Below are 22,856 nucleotides of genomic sequence, written 5' to 3'. Positions count from 1 at the left end.
ATCGGTGGCCATTCACAATAAGAGGAGTCTGAAATTCATCAATGGTCTTGATTCTTACCACTCCATTGTTAAAGACTTTATCAATCTCATATGGCCCAAGCCAATGAGTCTGAAACTTCCCTTTGAAGTCTTTAAACTTGGAATCAAACAGTAAAGCCCAATCTCCCTCTTGAAACTTTCTCTCTTTGATGTATCTGTCATGCCACTTAGCTCTTTGATGTTGAACTAGATCAGTCCTTAAAATTGCATCTTGTCTGATCTCATCTAGCTCATTCAGCTACTCCATTCTGTGCTTTTGGGCTTCTGATAGATTCATCCCCAATTGAACTGCCATCTTGAAAGTCTTGACTTGAAACTCAATGGGGATCAGGACTTCTTTCCCATAAACAAGTTCATAGGGAGAATGTCCTGTTGTGTTCCTCCATGTAGTTTTGTAGGCCCATAAGGTTTCAGGAAGCCTTTCTGCCCAATCTCTTCTGTGTAGATGAAAAGTTTTGGTGATGATACTCTCAGGAACTTTATTTGTAGATTCCACTTGGCCATTTGCTTGCGGATGGTAAGGAGTAGATTTCCTGTGCTTGATTTTGTATTCTTCCATCAGCTTCTCCATCAAATTAGATGTAAATTGACTTCCCTGATCTATCACAATTTCTCTTGGGACACCAAAACAAGTAAAAATATCCTCAAAAAGAAATTGAACAACTGAATTTTCAGTGGCAGAATGCAATGCCTTGGCTTCTACCCATTTAGTGACATAATCAATGCAAACCAATATATACTTCTTTTGTTTAGATGGTCGATTAATTGGTCCAATGAAATCTAAAGACCATTTTTCAAAGGGTTCTATGAGTACCTGTGGCTGTAATGGCATTTCATTTGAAAGAGTCGGTCTCCCAACTCTCTGGCAGCTGTCACACCTTCTGACATATTGTTTTGCATATTTGAAGAGAGAAGGCCAATAATATCCTAAAGAAAGGATTTTATAGGCCGTCCTCTTGTCAGCAAAGTGTCCACCGCATGGTTCATCATGACATGCCTTGAGGATGTCAAGCATTTCATCTTCCCGAACACATCTTCTGATCACACAATCTAGCCCTGTTTTAAACAATTCATTAGAAATCCATGAATAACTTGAACTCTCCTGAATGATTCTTCTTTTCTCATTAGGAAATAAATGTGGAGGTAGTTTCCCTGTAACCAAATAGTTAGCAATATCTGCATACCAAGGAGTCTTAGTAGTTACTGCAAACAAATATTCATCTGGAAACTTATCCTCTACAGGAGAATCTTCGTTAGTATTTTGGATTCTAGACAAGAAATCAGCTACTGTATTTTGTTTCCCTGGTCTATCCAACACAGTAATATTGAATTCTTGTAAAAGTAAAAGCCATCTTGTAACTCTGCCATTAGTAATAGGTTTGTTCATGAGATATCTAATTGCAGAATGATCAGTATGGACAAAAGTTTCATAGCCGGTTATATAATGTCTAAACTTGTTGATTGCATGAACAACAGCTAAGAACTCTTTCTCAGTCACAGTATAGTTTAACTCAGTGGGAGTAAAATTTTTACTGGTGTAGTAAATGGCATAAGGAACTAAATCCTTTTGACCCAACACAACTCCTAGAGCTGTATCTGAAGCATCTGTAGAAATATGGAAAGGAAGTTTCCAATTTGGCCCTCTCAAAATGGGTGCTTCAGATATTCTTGTTTTCAAAGTTTCAAATGCAGATTGAAAATCAGGATCCCATTTGAATTCACAGTCTTTTGTAAGTAATTTGAAGAGTGGAGATGCTATTTTGGTGAAGTTTTCAATAAATCTTCTATAATATCCAGTAAATCCAAGAAAACTTCTAACATCTTTTTGACAAATTGGAATAGGCAACTTGGAGATGACCTCAACTTTTGATCTATCAACTTTAATCCCATCTCCTGAAATATGATGTCCTAAAACAATCCCTTCAGTAAAAATCATAAAGAATTTTTCATGACTTAATGATAGGTTTGTTTCTTTACATCTTATAAGGACTTTTTCCAAATTTTCTAATGCCTCTTCAAATGTATTACCATAAACTGTAAAATAATCCATATAAACCTCTACACAATCATGGATTAGATCAGAAAAGATTCCTAGTACTACCCTTTGAAATTTTTCGGGTGCATTACATAATCCAAAAGGAAGTACTCGGTAAGCAAAAGTTCCCCATGGACAGGTAAATGTGGTCTTGTCCTGATCTTCAGGTGCTACCTGAATCTGATTGTAACCACAAAACCATCCAAAAATAAGAAATACTTTTTGCCCGCTAAAGTATCTAATACCTGATCAATAAAGGGTAAAGGAAAGTGATCCTTCAAGGTTGCTTTGTTCAATTCCCTGTAATCAATGCAAACCCTCCATTTACCATTCTTTTTAGGTGCTATAACCAAAGGAGAAACCCATCGGCTATCTGAAATTGGATAAATGAAGTTCACATTAAGTAACTTTTGGAGCTCTTCTTTCACTATCTCCCTAAGGTTTGGATTCATCCTTCTCTGAGGTTATCTGATTGGTCTACTGTTTTCCTCAATGTAGATGTGGTGAATGCAAGTTTTAGGGTCAATACCTTTCATATTGGTATACTCCCATGCAAATGCAGTAGAATGTTTTTGCAAGATTTTGGTTAGCTCTTCCTGTTGTGATCTTTCCAAGTTTTTGTTGATATTCAATGTTTTACCTGGAAAGATATCAATGGCGGAACTACCAAACTCTTCCAAAGAGAAAAGAGACATTTGTCTAGATGATAGATACTCAATGTCAGAATCTAACTGAAATTGTGTGTGGTCATATTCTGAAGATGTTTCAAAGTTTTCTAATGTGTTCAGAATTTGACTATCTTCACTAACTTTGGAAATGGTAAAGACAGGTTGTATAGTATCTTCATCATAAATCCACTCATTATCTCTTATTTCTGTAATTGCTTTTGTTGGAGGATACAGATTGAATTTCTTTGTTGAATTACCATCAGAAATATACATATCCCCGAACCTACAACTGATAAAAGCATCAATTGTGGCTAGCCAAGGTCTTCCTAAGATGAGAGGATGTCCTCCTAAATTACTCTTGGGAATCAAAATCATGAAATCTACTGGATATTACCAAGAGTCTAAGGAGACTGAAATGTCTTCTAATACACCATCTGGTTTAATAATTGATCGATCTGCAAATTGCAGTAAAGTAGGTGTAAAGAGAAGGTTAGGAAGTTTCAGCTGTTCCATAGTCTGTCTACTCATAAGGTTGATAGCAACCCCCAAATCAATCAAAGTATTTGGAATTTCTACCCCATTGATATGTGTTTTGACAATTGGACTACCGGGATCTACATACTTCTGCATAGTAATTTTTCCCATCATGATATCTGCAATTTTTCCTACCAGGTGGATTTTTCTTGTATCTCTTGGTTTCCTTCCTGGTCTTTTAAGACTCAACTCATTTATTGTTTTTTCTAGAATAGGAATCTCCTTAATGGCTTGTAACAAGGGAATCTTGATACAGACATTCTTCAATTCATCTAGAAAATCATAGTCAGGCAACAAGATTTGTTTTTCCATCCCTTTGTCAATTTGTAATCTTTCAGGAAAAGGAGGTGTGGATAAAGATGCAGGTTGCTCAACTATAGGAGTTGTGGGGGTTAGTTCTTTTTCTTTTTCTTTCTGAGTGTTTGGGTTTTGAAGAGGTGCTTCAGAACCCTTATTGGCTTCAAGAGATTTTTCCTCAGAAATGCTTTGATTTTGAGCATCTATAGAAGGCTTATCTAAAACTCTACCTGATCTGAGTTGTACATCATTGAGAGGAACAATCATATAGGTAGGAAATTGTTGACCTTCCATCATGTAAGCATTTTGAGGGTTTTTATTATTGGGGTTTGGCAATGGCTGAGAAGGAAGTTGATTTGACTTCTATTGGAATGGGAGCAAGAGTTGATAATTTGGATTCTGTTGAGAAGGTTGTTGTTGTTGTGAAAATGGCAATGATAGTTGTAGGTTTTGATTTGGAAGTTGTGGAGCTTGTTGATTTTGAAAAGATGGATGATATTGATAAAATTGAGCAAATCTCCCATAAGGATTTTTCATACCTTGTACCCACGATTGAAAAGGATTTTGAGGTTGGGACCAAGGTTGTTGCCAAGGATTCAAATTTTGTGGGGGTTGAAAATTCATAGAGTTGTTAAACCCTTGATTTTGTTGCCCCTGCCAAGGTCTCCTTGCAACAAAATAGAGAGACTCAATTGTATTTGGATCTTCTTGAAAGACAACTTTGAGCCCAGGAATTGAAGGACAATCCTTGGTCTCATGATTCTCTGAACAAATTACACACGTTTCTACAACTTTTGCATCCAAGGGACATTCCCTTAGAGCATGTTTCTTTCTACATTTTGGGAAAAATATGGCCAAAGCTTCAACTTCTGCTTTCTGCTTGTTGTGTATCTTAAGAGTGTCTAGTTGCTCACTAAGACTCCCTAAGATATCAGTTTTGAATTCATCAAGCATGTTGCCAATCTCAGCCCTACTTACTGATCCAGTTGCAGATTTGTTTGCTTTGATGAGTGTTATAGACAATTTTGTGCCTTGCAGCATCAGGCATGAATTGTCAATAATCCAAGGGATCCAAAGTCCCTAAACATGATGTTCCTACCCCTAGAGGAACAAGGTCAGCAAACGAACAGCTCTCAGATCAGTTCTCCACCTGAAAACACTCAAAAAACAAGCAATCCTGAAATCAAAGCAGGTGCTCCACTAGGCTTCTGCGCTGAAACTCAACTCCTCCATGGTGTACCTGCGTTGCAAAGCAAGTGGAACAAAGGCCACCTGCGCTGAGCGAGATGGGACAAGTGGCACACTGAGTCATTCCTCTGGAATCTTCCAAAAATGACACTTGGATCAGGGATTTCGCCTTGTGATGAGTCAGAGGCTCTGTTTCTCCAAGTGGAAGCAAGGTTCTCCAAGTGGACTCAAGAACTGAAGATCAACTGAAGAGAGAGAGGACACAAGGCAGCTACATATCAGTTGCAAGCTGACTCATCCTTTCTCAATTCATCTATATATTGAGCTCTCTCCTATGAGCTCAGGAGGCGGGAATTTTGTGCAAAGTAATGATATGTTGTTGGTTTCACTATAGAGCTATTGGGTGATTGCTTGAAGGAGGTGAAGAGGAGAAATTCTTTCTGCTGGGAGGTGTTGCTGGATTGGGGCCTTCAATGGTTGTAACCTTCTCAGAACTTTACTTCTTCATTAATAAAAGCTATTGAGGTTCTTCTATATGCACTTGTTTCAATGATGTGTTGTGATAATTGTATATTTGATTTATGCTAATCCTTGAATCAGTTATGATTGCATGCTTCTTGTAGTTTCCTTCTTTGTTATTTTGCAGGATCTCATTGTAGCTGGGCCAGCAAAAGAGCAAGGAGCTGGGAGCAAGCAAGAAAAGAGAAGAGTTTGGATTCGACATTAAGCGCAAGGCAACGGTTAGTGCATTTCTTCATTCTCTCTTACCTTCATAAAGAAGTAAACCTTAATTAGTTTTCTTTACAGTTGTTGCTGAGGTACTATCACCCTTAGAGTGGGATAGGGTCATCCGAGTCGAATACTTTTCCCTACAACAAACTGGCGACTCCACTGGGGATCGTATCTGTTTGATTGTTTGTAGTATTTTGCTATTCATTTCCTGAACAAAAGAGTACCAAATCGAAAAGCTTTTGACTATATCAAAAGCGAAGTAGAGGGCAGCTACTCTAGCTCATTTCTGAGCATGTTCATGATTTGAAGAGCTGATCTACAAGGATCCTTGTAAGCTCTTAGTGATAGCTTTTCATCTTCCTTGTCATCCCTTAGTGTGTTCTTGACTGATTGCTTCTGATTTGAGCAAAAACCGTGAATTTTTGAGAAAATTGTGACCCGGAAACTGTGAAAACGCAGCTTTCGTTTTCCAAAGCAGGTAGTACACAGGCTACCTGCTTTGCAACGCAGGTCCCGAAGGGGCTACCTGCACTGAGAGCCAGACTGGCTGAGCAGCACCTGCGTTGGCCCAATTTTGCCTTGTGTAGTTGGGGTTTCCTCCCTTTTTCTTGCCTGTTTTCACTATAGTTTTTGCAGCAAGTTGTCTTTCTTGTGCCTATTCTGAAACCAACCTTACTTGCCATCATTCCGCCTCTGTTATATAATGAAATTGTACTTGTTTTTTTTGTATTTCTTACATCATTTACAATTTCCCATAACGAAAGTGAACCAGTCTTGCTTTGGCCTCTTAGATCTGAACCTGTGTTAGGCATTTTGCTGGTCTAAAGAGTTAGCTTGTTTGCTGTCCATAGCTGATTAGTCTTTTTACTTTCGTCATTATGGTTTAATTTCATGTATTTCCAGTGATTAAACAAGTAAATCTTAAGGTGTTTTTTGATTTTGGACAAACTTGTTTGTTTTCGCTTTAAATCGAAATCAAAGTTATATAACAACTTTCTTTTTGTAATACATCAACATTAAGGAAGGGAAAAGAAAATACATGCATTATGCATTTTGCATTTGACTGTTTGCATACTGATTTAGGAGAAAGTGCATTAGTTTGTGCTGTATGAACTGTGTGAAAAGATTTGCCTTTCTTCTCCCTCAGTAGTTAAGATTTTCATCAGTCAAAAAGATTTGAAAAAGCTTGCTTCTCATCTTAGGCTGCATTTAGGAATTTTTTCATATACATCTCGTGGTGAACCTTGAAAGGAAAACTTTAAAAAGATCAACTTAAAATATACTGAATGAACCTAACAACGCATTGAAACATAACACAAACACATAGAGGTCTAAGCTAGAGAAGTGTTCCGGCATCGTTAAACGTAGTGACTGTCGATCTCTACGAAGGTGGGTGATTCCTCCTGAGAGTCGGTGGCACTAATACGGACTTGTGCTCCCACGTACCGTCACGTATATATTGGGAGACCCCTATAGGCATTTATCCTTTATCCATAGGAAGCCGTGTCGGCTGCCCTACTGATCGCGATGCAGTGAACACAGCATTCACGAAGATTGACCACCCGTACCGTAAAACGTATTCTGTGGTTTCGCGAAAAGTTTGGCACACCCTCTGCCTAGAACTCCAGAGAAGTTTCTTTTGGCCTTTTTCAAACTCTATAATTGAAAAAGTCCATCCGAGCATTTGTCACTTTGGGCTCGTTAAAACATCGAAGGAGACTAGAGTCATCTTTAGCTTTTTCTCGACTCTTAAAACATGAAAAAGCAAAGTTGTGTCTAAAGCGTCGTTAATAAAATTTATTTTAATCGGAACATAAATCACCTGTTATTCCTACGTTGATCTTTCAGTTGAAAAGTATGGAGCCCACCAACCAAGGAAGTCACCTTGGCGGAAGTCCCAATCCCTTCTCCTCTTGGGGAGATGTTGGTGCGCCTCATATGGCCACATTGTCACTTCCAGGATTGACAATTGGCCTACCTGTATGGCTCTTTTCAACTAATGTAGTTCAGATTGCCACTAATCCTGAGCAGTCGAATCAATAGTCAGACCAGTCTAGAGCTACCCACCAGCCTTCCACCTCTTACAATTCTTCCTCTGATCCTTCATCTTCGCGAGGTAGAGCCGGCAAAAGTCAGCCTCCCATGGAGAAGAAGGAGAAGAAGAAGAAAGAAAAGAAGCAGAAGGGGCCTATGGCGAAGGCGACTGGGGGCAAGCGAAAGACATCTGACAAAAATCCACACACTGCACCGACCGGGCCTAAATCGCCATGTGTCATTTGCAAAGGGACCCACTTCCATCGTGATTGTCCTTGTATTCCCCGGATACTAAGGGACTGGTCCCCCAGGTTGCACAATTCGGTAGCATCAACCTCTGGTAGTCATGTTGATTGCAGTCCGTCAACTAGCGAGAGTGAAGGACGAAAAGGGAGACCAAGATCACCCTGTATGTTGTGTGAAGGCGATCACGCCATCCACCGATGTCCATTCTTAGATGAGGCGAAGAGAGTTTTGGAAGATCGTCCGGTATCACCGTTACGACTTCCTCCTGGATACCAAAAACTCGTGCCTAATCCCTTGATAGTTGAAAATCTGGCTGGCCCGCTCAAGTGGTCAGCTGAAGTGTCGGTCATTGAGAATGAACCTGCTGAATCCAGACCAGACGAAAGTCTAAAGGTTGAAACGGCAGTTGACCCGATTCTTCCTTCAGAGGTTTCATGCTCAAATGACTCCGTCATTGAAGACCCATCTTCAAATGACACCCTCACTGAAGAGGATAAGGATGACACCGTCCAGATTCTTTTCATCAACACAGACTCTGATGAGCATCAGGGCAACGCGCCCATTCCTTTATCGCAGGAAGGAACATCTTCAGGGTCGTATCCGGCCGTGTATTTGGTCCCACCACCAAGCAACCTAGTTGTATCCTTTGATTGGAATCAACTAGGCAGACCCCGGTTACCAGCCATTATCCCATTCAGAATCATCGTCCAAATCTACAGAATGGTGATGGTTGGAACTATCATAGATGAAGGGGCATCTGTGAGTATCCTTTCCTCTATTGCTTGGAAAGCACTGGGTTCCCCGGCGCTTTTACCTGAGATGAGAAATCTATCGGGTTTTGATAAAGGAACCAGTCACCCGTTAGGGATTCTCCCCAATGTTCCCATTACATTGAAAGGGAAGACAGTTCATATGAACGTCATGGTCGTCCAGGGACCCTTGGTGTATAACTTACTCCTTGGACGAGACTATATATATTGCATGGAGGCGATAGTGTCCTCACTCTTTAGAGTTATGTGTTTTCCGCACAAAGGAAGAATGGTCAAGCTCGTAGACCAACTTTCATTTCCAGGATCACGCATCGCAAATAGTCAAATACCATCCCTTAACGGTTTATTCACTCAAGGAATGCCTCCACCCCCGGTTCTACTTCCCGATGAATGCGAGTGATTCGGAAAGAGGTAACTGGGACCCAGGGGGCATGCACCCTGGCCTGCCTTGGGCAGAGAAAACCTTGGGTATAAAGTTAATTTCCGTAGAAGAATGGGACTAGTCCGTACCCCGTCCGAAGGAAGGAAGGGAGGGTTGTTCTAGGATAAAGTTCTTTTGTCAAAGTTATGTGAGCGAAATAATCGGCTCCCTTTGTCTAAAAAATAGGCTCTCCTGAGGAAGGAGATCCATTTGTGGCGGCAAGTAGCCACCATCTTTGAAGGCAAGCCTCACCCATTAAAACATATGTTTTGAAGGATAAGTAGGGGCAGCCTCCAAAGAAAGAGATGAAATTGCTGCAACAAGTAGTCACCATCCTTAGCAACCTAGTAATAGACATCGCCGGAAAAAAGAGTTTAGTTTGCGGCAACAAATAGAACCATTTTTCGGGTAATAAGAAAGAGGCAGCGCCTTGAAATTACACTTTATACCTGGGGGCATGCAAACCTTTTGGAGTGCAAGCACGGGACGACTATTTATTTTTTTAAATTTTTAGGTCCTCCCTTTAAACCTGTAGGTCTAACCCGTTAAACTCGTAGGATTAGCCGTTTCCAGCTTGCATAAAGAAAGGATGTGGGGCAAAAGTTAAAACTTGCCAAATTGGAGTAACTAGTGAGGTATAGCTCCTTAAATATGACTACCTCACCTGAGGCGTTCCTTGTATTATGACTGGTATATTCGAGCAGTTTTAGCACACAGTTCATGTTCGTTAAAAAATAAACGCAAGATCCGAGCAGTTTTAGCACATAGTTCATGCTCGTTAAAAAATAAACATAAGTTGTGAGCAATCTTCCCCTAGAGTTCAAGCTCACCCAGAAAAAATGAACCGGTAAATAACCTTGGTAAATGTAACCTTTGACAGCCATATTAAAGCCCTTGGTCGTGTTCTTGCAGTCTCACCTCCATCCGTTCATTTGGCCAATCGTTCATCTCCATATGTTTGTTTACCCATTTTGAGGGACAGCTGCGAAGAGTGATTTCACTTAGCCATCCTTGTGACACTGCCATGATTGGAAAATTCCAACCTGTACCTGGAATCTGCTGCTATCCCTGTTTATCACTCGTTCCTCAAAAGACGAGTCTTCTTTGAGCTCTTTTCTCCTGACTCGTAAAATATGAAAAGTTTGCCGAGTTTTGGCCTTCCAGCTCGTTAAACGACCGGAAGAGCTATCCCTCCTCTAGATTTTAATCTTTTTGGACCTGAGGGATTATTGCACAAAAAGATCGAGCGCTTGTTTTGTTCGGCTCGTTAAAGCAATCGAAAATTCATCCCTTCTGTATTGTTTTATACTTTTTCGGACTTAAGGGATTAGATGACGAAAAAGGAATTCTGGAGTTGACTTTATGTACCTTTTCAGACTCTCTAAAAATGAAAAGGACCGAGTTATCCTTGTCGTTAGACTCGTTAAATTCATTAAATAGCGACAAACTTGTCTTTAGACGAGAACGAGTTTCCCTATCGCTAGGCTCGTTAAAACATAGCGATGGGCTTGCCCGAAGGGCAGGTTACAGAACAAGCATATGTTATCCTCCTCAAGCTTGATAAAAATAAAGAGGTACTGGTCAGCAATGACTGGGGAAAAATTGGGAGAACCTCACAGCTTTAATGGTAGCAAGTCACTCTTGAACATGACACTTTGTCCTCTGTATCGCATTGGGTTGGGTTGTTTCATTCACCGGTCTCATCACCATGGTCCTCGCCACACCATCCACATTTGGGGTAATGCTACCGATCCATCACATCAGTGTCGTTATATGTTCAAGAGATGTTGTTCTGCAAAGAGTCAACCGTGTCCCATCCACTGCCATACATTGTCCTTCATCCATTTCATGACCGCCACCCTGAATCATACATCACAGTTTGTTTTCACCTCATCACAATCACTAGCTCCGTTCCGTGTCACTGATGTGGGATTCATTAAGGCCCTCCTTTGATGGATCGCTCCTTGTCGACATCAGCTCATTATCCAAGGAGTTGATCTAGGAACAACCCCTTCAGTACTTTGAAGCTTGCATGCCTCAATGGCAAGTTTCTCACTTCCGGCGACAGGTATACATCAATGACCTTCGACCAGAAGATTTTGCATGGTGGTCGACGCCAAGTCCTTTATTCCCACCATGTGAATTGTACTGCCGTACCTTGAGGGTCATCATCCTTATTGGTGATTCCTCTCGCGCTTGTTAACGGTTTACATCATTGACCGGTAATCAAGCGATGTCTTTCCATGTTCGACTTCAAGAAATTCTCACATGGATTGACTTGTGCATCGAGTGAAGATCGGAAGAGATTGAAGACCCCAGATCTAGTTTCATCCATCCGGGTTGCGATATATATTCAGGATATAAAGACATTTGATATGTACATAATTGCAGCAGATGATCATCCTTCTCAAAGGATGATAATTTCAGCAGAGAATTATCAGTCTATCATCAGACGATCGTCTGTGCTATGTACCAAAATGAATTTATAAAGCTGAGCATGGGAATGCCCGCCTCAGCTAGATCATGAAAAAGTATGAAAAATAATGTATTGTATTGTATCTTATTACAGGACACTTCTCAGCAGATTGAATGAACTTCAGATCCTCCTAATAAAGCATTTCACCCGATAAACGACCTCATACTTTAGGGGGCATCTGTTATAGACAATTTTGTGCCTTGTAGCATCAGGCATGAATTGTCAATAATCCAAGGGATCCAAAGTCCCTTTACATGATGTTCCTACCCCTAGAGGAACAAGGTCAGCAAACCAACAGCTCTCAGATCAGTTCTCCACCTGAAAACACTCAAAAAACAAGCAATCCTGAAATCAAAGCAGGTGCTCCACTAGGATTCTGCGCTGAAACTCAACTCCTCCATGGTGTACCTGTGTTGCAAAGCAAGTGGAACAAAGGCCACCTGCACTGAGCGAGATGGGACAAGTGGCACACTGAGTCATTGCTCTGGAATCTTCCAAAAATGACACTTGGATCAGGGATTTCGCCTTGTGATGAGTCAGAGGCTCTGTTTCTCCAAGTGGAAGCAAGGTTCTCCAAGTGGACTCAAGAACTGAAGATCAACTGAAGAGAGAGAGGACACAAGGTAGCTACACATCAGTTGCAATTTGACTCATCCTTTCTCAATTCATCTATATATTGAGCTCTCTCCTATGAGCTCAGGAGGCGGGAATTTTGTGCAAAGTAATGATATGTTGTTGGTTTCACTATAGAGCTATTGGGTGATTGCTTGAAGGAGGTGAAGAGGAAAAATTCTTTTTGCTGGGAGGTGTTGCTGGATTGGGGCCTTCAATGGTTGTAACCTTCTCAGAACTTTACTTCTTCATTAATAAAAGCTATTGAGGTTCTTCTATATGCACTTGTTTCAATGATGTGTTGTGATAATTGTATATTTGATTTATGCTAATCCTTGAATCAGTTATGATTGCATGCTTCTTGTAGTTTCCTTCTTTGTTATTTTGTAGGATCTCATTGTAGCTGGGCCAGCAAAAGAGCAAGGAGCTGGGAGCAAGCAAGCAAAGAGAAGAGGTTGGATTCGACATTAAGCGCAAGGCAACGGTTAGTGCATTTCTTCATTCTCTCTTGCTTTCATAAAGAAGTAAACCTTAAGTAGTTTTCTTTACAGTTGTTGTTGAGGTACTATCACCCTTAGAGTGGGATAGGGTCATCCGAGTCGGATACTTTTCCCTACAACAATGAGAGAAGGATCTCTAGGCCCTTTTTGAGTTTTAGATTTCCCCCTTGAGAGATGGACACATAGCTCCGCTATATCATGAAGTGGAAGTTGAGATATGTCTCCTTTCCCCATCATGTTCAAAATATCTATCCATTTATCTCTAATGGCTTTTAATAGAAGGGCTTTCAAGGTCTCCTCATCTAAGTTACTCATTTTTGCTCTTTTCAGAGTATATTGGAATCTTTCAAGTTTTCATCTTCTTTTTGTACCATTTTGAATACCTCATCCTTGTGATTGGTGGGCATACAATAGTCCAGGTACCTATCCAAAAATGTTTGTTTCATATCATTCCAAGTCCTAATGGATTGAGTGAGTAACCCCATGAACCATTTCAAAGCTACTCCTTTCAATGTTGAAGGAAACAGTTTGAGTTTTTGAGAGTCTTCCAGATAATCATAAGTTCGACACACGACCTCAAACTCAAATAGAAATGTTTCAGGATCCTCATTTCTTAACCCATGAAAGTTGGGAGGACATATGGTGAGATGTTCTTCATTGTGGCTCGAGAGTCCTCATCGACTATAGGAAATCCGAATGAGTTATCTCCATCTCTATTTCCCCCAATGTTACCTCTACCTCCTCCATTATTTCCTCCTCCTCCTCCTCTACCTCTACCAAATCCTTTTGCTCCTTCTTCTATCATGGTAGTTTCCCTGGATAATTAAGAGTCCTTTGGTTCCTCTACTAAGGGTGAACGAGGAGGAATTTCTCCCTATTTTTCCTCAGGTGATTCTACTTCTTCAATTACAATTTGTCTCGTTGTAGAAGGAAGGAAAGGATCTCTTCCTAATTCAGATTCGATGGATGGTGTGGGAGAGTCAACTACTGCCTCTTGAATTCCAGGAATCCTAGGGCTAGGAGTGTAGGTTGGAGATGATGGAGGTGTCTCTTGTCTATTCCTTGAAGTAGATGGAGTTGTAAAAATCGAACTCTTGGCTCTAGCTAAAAACCTTCCCCTAGAATCTCTTGCTCTATGCATGTCATTTTTTATTTTTCTTCAAGTCGGGCTATAATTCTCTTTCTGATCTTCCAGGTCACTCTAGGTGCAAGAAGAGAGCATACTCAAGAACTATTAAACCAATAACTTTCTCTTTTCTAATCCTCGAGATCACACTAAGTGCAAGAGGAGAGCATACTTTGAGAGGTTATCAATTTTCCTTCCTTGAAATTTTCTTGTTTTTTTATAAGAAATTGGCTACCTAGTTTCACTTCCCTGGAAACGGCGCCAAAATGTTTGGTCAATTTAGTGTGTTCTAAATTTCTATTTAAAATGTCAATCCGGGATTTGTAAGCTGACGAAGTGAAGTGTACTATATGTACTAGATAACCATTTCCTTAATCTTTTGTCATTTTTGAGTTTTTAGTTTGCTTTTGGATTTATCTTTCCCTAATGTGTGATGGTGAAAATGAAAGTGAAGTATGGATGATAATGGTGATGGTGATTTCTACAGTGAATTTTCTCAAACTTAAAAGTGCTCAAAAAGAAAGCTTTAAAGCAACTGTGATGAAATCAATTCTTAAGAAAAATAGTGAACTAATGACAATGGCCCAGTATCCTTGCTGCTGAATGAAAAGAAAGTAAAAATTGAACTTAAAGCAACTCAAAGCAAAGCAACTAATTCACACTACTTTAACTCTTCTGATGCTTTACCCTTCATCTCAATATACCTTGTGGGAAGAAATCATGAACAAGTCAATCAATATGATATCTAAATGGCAAGACATTAAATTGCATAAAAGAAACTAGTCACACTACTTCAACTCTTCTGATCCTTTACCCTTAAGCTCAATCTACCTTGTGGGAAGCAATCATGAACAAGTCTAAGAAATATGATAACTAAATCACACTACAATAAGTAATATTTTGATTTCTTACTAATAGAGTCACTTGACTTATAGAAAGAAACCATAAATTGATGAGCAGTATGATATCGAAATAACAAAAAAAAAAAACAAATAAGCAAATCACAACTTGAAAAAGACAGTGCTGGAATTAAACTTCAGAAAATGAAAGTTAGCAGGAAGGACAAGATGATCTCATATGTCAGTAGTTATCAAAAAGATGAAAATTTGCCCGGGTTGCCTAAGAAAACCTGCAGAAAAACATTGATCAGCTAACAACTACAAGAAAGCAGAAGTGAAAGTATAAATAGCAGTGAATTAAGAAGCATCAAAACAACGTGTTATGTACAAGCTAAAGATTATGAAAGCAGAACATAATAAAACCAAATGAAAACTTTACAAGGCTTCAGCGCGCAGGGGCCCTCTGCCACTTCAGCCAGTCAATGAGTAGTCACACGAATGAACTCATAAAATTCTTCTTATGTATTAAAGCAACAACATATATAAAACAGTGGGGTGATAACAACAACAGTTCGGAAAATTACATATCCAAAAGCTCTTTTCACAACGTTCATCAACGCGTTATTTATAATGAAAAAATGTTGAAATAACTAACTGAATCCTACGGTATTAACTGTGTTGCCAAAGACACGTAGATCCCTTCAGCTGAGATCTAACGTAGCTGTCGTCATGTCTATTAAATCTTCGGAGTGGTAGCTATTGGATTCAGGTCGCGGTGATGATCTCCGGGTGTGCCGGTGTCTTCGTGGGCTGAGGACTGTGCCACGTAAACGTTCACGTGCCCAAAACAGAGACGTGCCACCGCTGAACTCCTTGGTTGGCTTTGCCTTTGATCCTCATTGACTGTGACCTTCCATGGATGATTTGGCTGATTTGAAGGGACACGTTCCATGTATTCGTCACCTGCAGCTTGCCCATGTAGCTCGTTTCTTCATAGGACACCTGTAGCACAACTTTTAACAAAATAGCTGCGGAATCCTGTGCTGGCTGCAGAAACCTGTGCTGGCTGTGGAAACTGAGAAGTTTCCGCAGCTGCATGAACAAAAACTAAACCAAACAACAGTCATAAGCATAGTCAGAAAACCATGTAAAAAGCTCTTTTTAAACTACAATGCAATGATTTAATAGCTGGGTGGATGAAATAAGTGGAAAAAGAAGGCTGAGAGGGTGTATAGGAAGGTGTAGGTTTGAGGCTCAACACTTAGTTAGCTCATAGCTCATCTTATCATCCTAAATCTGATGGGAAAACTGAGATAGTAAACAAATGTTTGGAAGGATATCTTTGTTTCTTTGCATATGATAAACAGACACAATGGGTCAAATGGTTTCCTCTGGCTGAATGGTGGTATAACACTTCCTTCCTTACTATAGCAAAAATGACCCCATTTATGGCACTTTATGTATATCATCCATTGTCCATCACATCATATTTAAGAGAAAATTCTAAAGTCCAACGAGTGGAAGATCACATCGAGAATCAACAACAGGTTCTCCAACTTTTAAAGGATAACCTCACTTTAGCACATAATAGAATGAAACAACAGGCAGATCAACATCGCAGTGAAATACGTTTTGATGTAGGTGAGTCAGTATTCCTACGGCTACAACCATATAAACAAATGTCCCTCAAGCAAGCTAAAAAGGATAATAAATTATCACCAAAGTATTATGGAACATACAAGGTGTTGCAAAATTTTGGTACTATGGCATACAAATTGGAGCTTCCTGCAGCTTCCTGAGTGCACCCAGTTTTCCATGTTTCATGCTTAAAGAAGGTTATACGTGACAACCTCCCAGTTCAAACAATATTGCCAGAACTTGACGAGGAAGGAAAAATTATATTGGAACCTAAATAAATCACAGAAACAAGAACTTGACAGCGATGAAATCGATCAATTTCTGAGTATCTCATCAAGTGGAAGAACTTACCAGCTGAAGATTCCACATGGGAGGATGACAATTTTATATGGAAGCATCTAGAACTACTCAAACGTTGAGGACAACACTTTTTTGAAGGAGAGGGACATGTTAGGTCGCTATAATACTAGTGATTCCCCCATTATTGTTGTCATTGTAGCCCTTATTGTTATTGTTGTACCCCTATTGTCCCCATATTGTTATTATTTTTTCCCATAGAAGCCCACTATTGTTATTGTTGTGGCCTTATATTATTATTGTTATGTCGGCTTTGATTACATTGTGACCCCTTAGATTCCTATATATAGAAAGGAGGTTTTGTCATTTGTATCATCTAAGAATTGTTCATTTGTGTAACGTAAAGGAGGTTTCCCCCTTGAAGAGGCTAATTTTGAAGACGTTGATCTATATTTTCTTCTATTTTGTGAGTCGGTTGCATAACACGAAAGTAATTATATAGTAGGTACTTCCTTCAAGTCCATCCATATCATCTCTTATGCCTCTTCCAACAACCAAAACACTATAATAATAGTTATTGACATAAAAAAGTGGGTATGGTAGTTTCCCAGATGATCCTCATGTAGAAGTTCACCTTGGTGGGCATCAAGGTCGAAAAGTTCTAGGAGAAATGTTAAATCAACAACTGAAGCATAAAAATTGATAGCTTGTAGACTTGACTGTAAAATTACACAAAAGGTATTTGTAATAATAATAAACATATATATATATATATATATATATATCTATATGTATAAGTGATATGAATGTTACAATGATGCCCTGATTTTATACCTAAGCAAGTGACCTTTCATGATTGGGCATGTCTTTTAGACATGCCTTTTCCCTTAACTTAATGACTATTTAAAATAATCAATTTTTGATTATTTAATATTTACATTTATTTTATTTATTTACTTGTTATGAATTATATTCATGACAGCCCCTTCCTTCGGAAGCTTTGTCCTCAAAGCTTTAATGTTTTGGATTTTCTTCACTTAGTGTTTTTCGTCTCGATTTGTATAATATGGCCATCCTCTTGTCTTATAGCTTATCAGTAATATTCCCTTGGATTTTTATTTTTTATTTTTTTAATAATAATTTTTTTAATGAGTCCAAATTTTTTCTTTTTTAGTTTTTTTTTACTGATTTTTTTAATATAATAATTATATTTTTTATTGTTTTTTTTGTTTATATATATATCTATATATATATATATATATATATATATATATATATATATATATTAGTAATGAATTTATTAAAACTATATTACGATGTGCCCGCAACTTTTAGACCTCTCCGCACTATCCGTAGCTCCCTCAGGTCTGTAAAAGACCCTATTGACCCTAAGGACATGAAGGGCGTCTATGTCATTCCCTGTTCCTGTGGGACCCCTTATATTGGTGAGACTGGTCGCTCTATTAATCAAAGGATTAGCGAGCATTCGGCTGACTTAAAACATGGTAGGACCAAGTCCTCAGCCCTGGCTGAGCATGCGGGGAAGACTATGCATCATGTTTGTATAGAATATGCTCAAGTCATTGCCAAAGTTGCGCAGTTTCACCATCGCAAATTTAGAGAGGCCCTGGAGATTGAGAAAAGGCCAAATAATCTTAATAGGGATGATGGCTGGAAGATTAGCAGTTGCTGGGTCCCAGCCTTGTCTTCCTAGCCTCCTCCTTCCCCTGTGTTAAGTCTTAGGGTTTCTGTCTTCCCTCTCCTCAAGTTCTGGTTTTGGCGGGTTTATCGTATTATTATGGGGTATTAATATAATTTCCGGCTTATTGTATTAACCTTATTCCTGGAGGTATTTCTTAATTAGATTTGATTTTTACCTTTATCTGATTTCCTTATGTCGAATTAATAAAGACCCCCCCCCCTTTTTTAAACCTTATTAGTAATAATTAATGAATATAAATTATTAAATTAATGATAAAAGGTGATCTAGTTTTACCAAATGACCCTTAGGTTTAAATGGTAAACAAGAAATTAATAAAATATATGATAAACCAATAACATGAGAAAATGGATATACTTTTAATAAACTTGTTCTTAAATTACCTAATGTAACTATATTCTAGGAATATTATTGGTTTAATTAGAATACTATTTATTGTTTTTAATAATATTAAAACTATAAATTATTAAGAAAATATAGATTATGGTATAGAACTTATTATTTTAATTTCGAATGGGCCTTTACATTTAAATATTAAATTAAAATGATTTATTGGATTTAAACTTTTAGTAATTTAATAATAATTAATTGTATTTAAATAATTTGAATAATAATAAATATAGGTTTAATGACCATTAGATTTAATGGACCATAATTTATTAATGACCATTACCTCTAGTTTACCTTTGGATCCATAGATATAAACAATTATGATTAAATAAATACACAGATAGTAATTTAATACTATTAAATTATTTACGAATAATAATAAATATAAGTTTTAATAAATATAATGACCATTATATTTAAAACAATAAAGTTAGTGTATTATTCAATTAACTAATAATAATATGTCTCTATTAACAATAAAATTATTAGTTTGACTTTGGTCCTCAGGTCAAAATTAGCCGTTGCAATATAGCTGTTGGAGTCTCTGCACGCTCTATTTAATCAAGCTAAGCCAGATTAGTTCTTCATCTTGTCCTGACGATGAACCACACTGGTTGGTTCGAAACGCGTCGACTTAATATTGATTATGTGATTTTTCCAAAGATTACTAAACAATGTTATGGATCACAGAAGTCTAAATTCCTTAATATATTAAGTTTATTACTATATTGAGTTTATTATAATATAGTTTCTAACAAATATAAAAAATATCAAAGAAACATGATCGAATGGATGCTTTGGGTCATGTTGTTTGACCAACGTCGATTAAATGTGGAATTGGGCGATACGATGTCGATGAAAGTGGAGGCGGAGTTCGGAATGAGGTCAGGAATGCAGTGGAATGGACCGATGGCAGCGAGGTGTTCGACAACTGTTTTTCAGTGTAACTGGGAAAATCCACCACTCTGCGAATTTTAGTGGGTTGTGTCATAGAATGTATTAACTCGTGAGCCCTGGCCTGGTGCAACAAACGGTTGCGCAAGGCATGGTCGTAGCTCTCGATGCCCTACCCTTGAAGTGAATAACGCCCCTCCTACTGATCCACTCCACCTCGTTGTCCAAAAATCCATGCTGGCTAGCTTTAATCAGAAGGTGCTTCACTTATGAAAGAGTTAGAAAAGGTAGCATGATGTGAAGATCTTCAAATTTCAAGATGTGATATGTTGCAGAAGCCTTTTTCAACACTCTTAAAACAATGATCTTCTGCAATTTGGAACCGTAGTCATTGATCAACTGCGGGTGGAGAGTCAACAAGAGTGATTAGGGTTCTGTTGCAAGATCCACTGGGTAGCACTCAATGGCATCAACTTCTTCAAGCAGATGGAACAACTTCCTTACTTGTTGTGGTGGAACATGTGCCAGAATATCCTGTGAGAGCAGAGCAGACAATAGGCCCTCGCGTGATAACATTTGCCTAGTAGCCCCCATAAGAATCAAGTCCTTTCTTACTGTATATTCATACTTTATTTCCCTATTGTCAGCATAAAGAGTCACAAATAGAGATGCTAATAACACAGCCGAAGCCCTTAGCTCCAACTCCGAACTCGACATACTCTTTTTTCTAAGAGGAATCTTAGGTACAACGAAATGACATGATACAAATCGCAATCCACTGCCTTGAAGATCTTGGATAACAGAGCATAGTAATTACGCATCATGCCTAAACACAGAGGAAGTTGGGTAGCTCGAGCCAAGAAATGAATGTCCTCTATTGTGCGGAAAGCCTCCTGCCATTGCTCGAGCTCCACTGCAATACACAATTGCACCAATCTGGTCATTAGATAATTATGAGCAGTTTGGACATCTTTCAAGGAAAGAATTCTTAGCCTGTGCGGTGAGGTATTAACGAGAATTTTTAGATGATAACGAATTATACTGCAAATGTCATAAAATTCATCCACCCGCCTATATGTCAAGCAGAAATTGAGCACACGTTGTACAGTGATATTATAAGCAGATTCAAAAGCATAATGGTTTTTGAATACATCCAAGAGCAGTCGATGAACTTCCCATGCAAAAACAAACCAACTCGTAGCCCAACTCTTGGTTGCAGGGTTGTGTTGGTGACCCTCGAACAAAGAAAAATGATCTTGGCGCATAAATTGGTCAAAATTGGCCCCCAAATTCTCCATATTTAACTCAATCCCTTGGTGTTTCAAGCTCTTCAGGCCCCTGTCGGCCTTGATACGACATGCCTCGAGAAAATATTTGACCACAGGATCCACAGAGGCATTTCCTGCCACACAAATGCACCGATACCGAGCCAATGCCTACCTCGCTTTCCATGCATTCTGCATCTCCACGCATCCCTCTAACAGTGTTATCATCAAATCCTGAAGATATTTTTCCCATCCATCCCATTTACTTTTTTGAGATCTCTTCATAATGCTCAAATGCTTCTTCATCCTTGGGAAGTAAATGTGCATATATGTTATCAAGGTCAATAAAATCTGCCTTCACTAGTTCTGTTGTAAGTCTGTACAGTCCATCAGGTACAGGCTCATTTACATCTTGACGCTGGTAGTACTGGAATTTAAATCCAAGAATATGTGCAGCATGAGACTTTGGGAAGATAGGTATTAGTTCAAGAAAAGCATCATTTTCAGGTTGTAGCTCAAAACATTCCAAAACAATGTCAAAAACACGGTTTGGGTCCAAATCAAAGTGGCCAATTAATGACTTAATTGTGTTGATCACTGCAGATGCAGTCCTATGTGTCAATCCACCAGAACCACATTGACATAAGAGAGTCACCAATTTTGCATAGCCTTCACTCTCCTCTCGAAGAAGGTTAAACTTTGTTTGCTGATATAGAAGACGAGTGTTCACCCTGACCTCCTTAGCTTTTAACTCAGCTGCCTTTATTTTGATCATCTCAGATTCCCATAGAAATTTGGCCTCACCTCTTTCTTGTTCCTCAAGATAGTCCTCATCCACATCATCTTCATCTGGATCATCATCTTGATCTATATCATTCTCATCCACATCAAGATCAACTTCATCTAGATTTTCAACATTATAATATTCTTGACCTATATCAGCTACATTAGAATCATTATCTTGATATAGATCATCCTCATTCACATCAATATCACCTTTATCTAAATCCTCATCTTGATCTATATAAGCTTCATCAGAATCATCATCTAGATCATTTTGCCTGTTATCGCTTTCCTTTCGACAAGGTTTAACTTTTGCACATGATTTTTCTAATCATTGAAATACTTCTTGAATTTTATTAAACTGCTCAACGCAATCAGGACGTGAACGTAATGGAACATTGTGAGGCAAACAATGTTCAAAGACCCGCATGATTATATTGTGTGCCATGTGTTAGCTACCTATACCAATAGGTTTCATATTTCATGATTGGCTATGAAAAAGTCCAAATATGCTCTGCTTTGATGATTCAAAGATCACATATTTCCAAGAGAATCCAATCTGTGCTTATAGCTTGGTATGGACTCAAATTTTGATGGATGGTCCAACAGTCTAATCTGGATCATGTCATGTTTTAAATTTTCAATTGTAGAATAGAGAAAGGAGTCTGTCCAAACTATTTAATCTTGGCAGACAAGTAGTTTAGGTAGAGAAAAAAGGCTCCCAACAACTTAATCTGGGACCTTGGAAGAAATAAGCGTAGAAGTAGATAGAAAAACAAAAGAAAAAGCCAAAGAAAAGAAAAGGCAAGTAAGGGTCTGCAAGTCCAAGTGCACCCTCCAAGAAGAAATAAAAAATGCTAGGCAAATAGATGGGTAGGCAGTTGGGGTTGCAGAAAGGTCATTTCTTATAAGTTGCATGTGTGCTAACTCTGTTTACCAAAGCAAAATCAATGAATTGAGAAGGTGTCATTCTTCATCAAGTCACAGCAAGCAAGAAGCATGTCTAACCTCCCTTCTTCCCCTTTCCATTTCATTACTAACACTCCCTCATCAGCTGAGATTCATGGAAGAGATTATGGTTTCATGGTGGTTCTTAATATTTTTAGAAGCCACATTTCTTGTCTAAAACTCTTTTCATTTTGATCTACTCCCTAAACTAAGTAAGTCTCAAATAAACTTAGTGATTTTCCCCCTCATTCACATTTTCCCCCATATTAACTCTAACTCCACTATGTAATTCCCCTATGTTACCCTTCCCCTACTAGTATTAACACCATGGTGTATAAACCCCAAATTTTGTATAAATATCCCTCCCCTTGGCATTATAGCCAACAAATCCTCTCTTAGGGATC

The 22,856-nt window shown here is 38.7% G+C and overlaps 2 pseudogenes; both read right to left on the bottom strand.

Annotated features, from left to right (window-relative positions):
• Positions 1-19,364: 19,364 nt before the first annotated feature.
• LOC149173828 (eukaryotic translation initiation factor 3 subunit A-like) lies at positions 19,365-20,280 on the bottom strand (annotated as a pseudogene).
• Positions 20,281-20,983: 703 nt separating this feature from the next.
• Positions 20,984-21,496, bottom strand: LOC149173827 (THO complex subunit 2 pseudogene; annotated as a pseudogene).
• Between the last annotated feature and the right edge of the window lie 1,360 nt (positions 21,497-22,856).

The sequence above is a fragment of the Pinus tabuliformis genome, chromosome 4_2, assembly GCF_031772625.1.
Source record: "Pinus tabuliformis cultivar Carrire ecotype Pingquan chromosome 4_2, CPIR1, whole genome shotgun sequence".
NCBI classification, from domain to species: domain Eukaryota; kingdom Viridiplantae; phylum Streptophyta; class Pinopsida; order Pinales; family Pinaceae; genus Pinus; species Pinus tabuliformis.
The sequence above is the reverse complement of the archived record's forward strand: the minus strand, read 5'-3'. Positions and strand labels throughout refer to the sequence as shown.